The sequence below is a fragment of the Cololabis saira genome, chromosome 22, assembly GCF_033807715.1.
Source record: "Cololabis saira isolate AMF1-May2022 chromosome 22, fColSai1.1, whole genome shotgun sequence".
In the NCBI taxonomy this organism is placed as follows: domain Eukaryota; kingdom Metazoa; phylum Chordata; class Actinopteri; order Beloniformes; family Belonidae; genus Cololabis; species Cololabis saira.
The window spans coordinates 25,050,530-25,054,152 of record NC_084608.1 but is presented as its reverse complement, the minus strand read 5'-3'; the positions used below and the strand labels follow the sequence as shown (position 1 = coordinate 25,054,152).

At 35.3% G+C, this 3,623-nt stretch overlaps 1 long non-coding RNA gene across 1 annotated transcript; it reads right to left on the bottom strand.

Moving 5' to 3' along the window:
* Positions 1–2,475: 2,475 nt before the first annotated feature.
* Positions 2,476–3,215, bottom strand: LOC133423490 (uncharacterized). The gene is made up of 3 exons (XR_009770815.1): positions 3,112–3,215; positions 2,844–2,866; positions 2,476–2,662 (listed from the first exon to the last, which is right to left on the bottom strand). It is a non-coding gene; the product is annotated as an uncharacterized LOC133423490 (long non-coding RNA).
* Positions 3,216–3,623: the final 408 nt, after the last annotated feature.

Sequence of the window (3,623 nt, the reverse complement as noted above, 5' to 3'; positions counted from 1 at the left end):
GAGCAGTGGAAGAAACTGCAACAACAACCAGTGAACCGTGTTCCAGTCTAATGTTGTTTAATTATATGTTTGGTCATCATAGCTGCACAAAATTATAATAATCAGACTTTAACATCTCAATACTCCATTCAGATGTGTTGTTTGTTACAAAGAAATACAACCTCAAGGAATATTTAGTCAAACAAAAGTTTGCTTCTTGAAGATGTTATCTTATGCTAAGAAAACTTCCACTGATGCTGTCGAGAAATAACAAGTCAGGATGAATGAGACACCAGCGAGGAAGCAGAAACAACCTGCACTTCCTTGAAAGACCACTGGGGGGTGACTCTGATATCTCTTCTTCATTAATCAGTAAAGGTGACTTTCAACAGCTGCAGTCATGGAAATAAACAAACTGCTGTCAGATGAGGTGATTTAAAGGTGTCAGGCAGATGTGCGTCCTTCTAGACACAGTTGACATCCAATACATTTTTTTATGTGGTGTAAATACTTACTGTGTTGATGAAAGTTAAACTCCTGAATCTAACACTTTTGTTTTAGTAGTCTGGGATTACAAAAATAGCATACACATTTGCCATCTCTGACGTCTTAAAAAAAAATAAATTCAGGTCTTTTTGTTTCATCAGTGAAGTTCATTTCAGCTGATCCAGGATCTGTTAATCACAATCTTCAGATAAAAACACCCCAAATGTCTCAGAGCCAAGAACACTGATCATTTACTGGGTTTTTTTGTGTGTGTTTATCATGGATATTGTTATAATCCTTCATACTGTGAAGTGAAAAATTGATTTAACTTCTTCTTTGCTTATTGTTTTTCCATGCTTATGAGGTAAAGGATGAATAATATTCCAGCTGTCTGGTTTTATGTTTGATTGTTGCTGGAGCAGCCTGCCAGCGATGCAGTCATGATGCTGCTGCGAGACGCCACGAAGGTTTCCCTGTTCACTTCTGGTTTCCCTGTTCACTTCTGGTTCTGTCAGCGGTTCCTCAAACAGACCAGAGCAACGGTGCAGACCCAGCCATGTCCAGCAGCAACCTATCAATACAACAAGATGAAAAATCCTTTCACAGTTATGAAGCCATTCAAGATTTTCCCAATCTCACTTTATTTTTACTCAGGTTTTCTGTGGCAGACGAACAAACTGAGCCTGGGCTGCAGGGGTGGTTGGAGTAACTCTTGGTAATGACTTGGTATCTTACAAAAGAAGGAAGCAGCTGCTTTACTCAATGTTGTGCATGTAAACACATGAATATGTGTGTTTTGAAGGTTTATTACCACAGCTATACCCCTCTGTGATACCTTTGCATCATTTCTACAACATTGCTTTGTGATAAAATCACATTTTAATGATTAAATATCAGGGAACTATTTACATTAGTTCCCTAAAGTAATGTAAATATGCAGAAAATGGGATTTATATATAAGGATAATAATAAGGATAATAATTTTAGATCATCATAAGGGAAGATTAACCTGGTAAAATATAATTTCTTCTGCTCCTCATGCAACATTTTGGATCATCTGGAGGCTTTTCAAAGTAACTTTTAGGACATATTTTTAACCAGGAATTGCATTAATCAAATCTTAAAAGGGCAAATGCGTTCATAGTCTTTCTGTATCTTCCGCACTTAATCATGACGTCAGAACTCACCTGAAGAGATGGGTGGTAAAACAAATCAGTTTTGGCTGCCTAACAGTTGGATTGTAATGTTGCATAGTCAGACAGATGCTTGTTTTCATGTAGCTTAACATCAAAGTTTCACCATCAAATGTGCTTTTTTCACTTTATATCTTTTTATTTCATCAATATCTTTATAAAAAAGCTTACTATACAAAAAAGTCACATACAGAACATTATAATAAATAAAAATGATCATTTCAAAACCATTTCACCCTGATCAAGAGTTTAAGTAATTCAGAGATTTACATGAAAGCATTTTTATCATGAGTAGCAGTTCAATAAAACATATTCAAACAGTTAACATCATGTTTTACTGCATTTTAAACTTCATGTGTGATCTGACATGAGGACTAGTGCTGCTCCACTCCTCTAAGACATATAATGGTATCAGACTCAGATCATCACATGAGCGCGGTGAAATACCAGAAAGGGACGTGATAAGTGACGTATGTGACATCTTCTGTTGTAGCAGACAACGAGCTACAAGAACACATCAGAAGAGTTACTTAATTTTAAAAAATGAACAGGTTGAGAGGGAATACAGCGGAGCAGAATCAAAGTTCAGTCCATCCATTGAACTCTGTTTTCTCTTGAGTTATTCCTTGCGGCTGATGTGGGATCTCTGTTCATTAGAGCGTCTCAAGCAGAAAACTGCTTATTCTCATGATTATGGTTATTATTTAAACTTAATTCAGTTATTTTTACAAAAGAGAAGTAGTGGTACATATTCTTTTTAATAAAACAGTTCTGTTTTTCTTCGTTACTCTTTTTTCCAGGTCTATGAGGTAAAAGACTTGTTCTTCATGAGTTGGTTTAGTGATGAACCTGCATCAATCCTTCATTTCTCAGTGTAGATAAAGTTTTCTTAATGGCTCCAACACACAGAGCTGATGATCTTGTTCTGTCAGAGTCTCAAAAGTTAATTTTAAGTTTTATCATTTTCTCAGGATCTTTATTTAAAGAATTCATATCAGATTCATCTGTGAAAGAAATGAAAAATAATTAATTGCAGAAATCTTAAACATGATGATTTACAGAAAATGCTTTCTGTTTAAACTTATTTCATGCAGAGTTAAAGTGTGTTTACATCTTTGACTCACTTGTATTAACTACTGTAAATACAGTTAAGATGCATCAAATTCAAGTAAAAGACATATTTACCATTTGAGTTGCCTGGTAGACGCCTGCTGAAACAAAGAACAGATCAGGATTCATTGTGACATTATCAGCTAATTAGAGTTGTTAAACTATCAATGCAAATTTCATAAAATATTATTTGGGGATTCAATCCTTAATAATTCACCAAAAGTTACTGTTTACATTTTGCATTGTACATATAAAAAAAATAAATCAAAGAAAAATAAATCACAGTTTATCTGAAGATAAACCTTGACATGAATTTGTTAATGTATAATGAATCAACTTTTACCTTTTTTCACTTCTTTTTTGGAAACTATGATGCCTCCAACTCCAGCCACCACAATCACCAGACCCACCAGTACTCCTAGAAAAACTCCTTCATTGTTTGCATCTGAAAAAAAAAAATAACTGACTTAATTTTTGACTGCACCTTTAAAATGAAATATATTTTTTGATTGCAGACTCTGATTCTCTTACCTTCAGTTATGTGAAGAAAGGTGTCTTTAACGTAAGTTTCCTTGTCGTTACTGAGTTCACACGTGTAAGTTCCTGTCTGGTCTGAAGATAAATCCTTCAGTGTGAGACTTCCTGTCTCTGACACGTTCGCCACGTGCTGCTTCCACCTCTCTGAAGGTTTGTAGGTGTCTTCAGTTCTGCTCTGTGTCAGGATGATCTGACTGTGGTTGAATCTCCAGGTGAGATACGTTAGAGGAGTCTTGGAGGTCCAGCAGGAGATTGTTGCTTCAGTGTCTAAAATATTTATAACAGCTGGAATTGAAATGAATATCAAAAGGAATGATG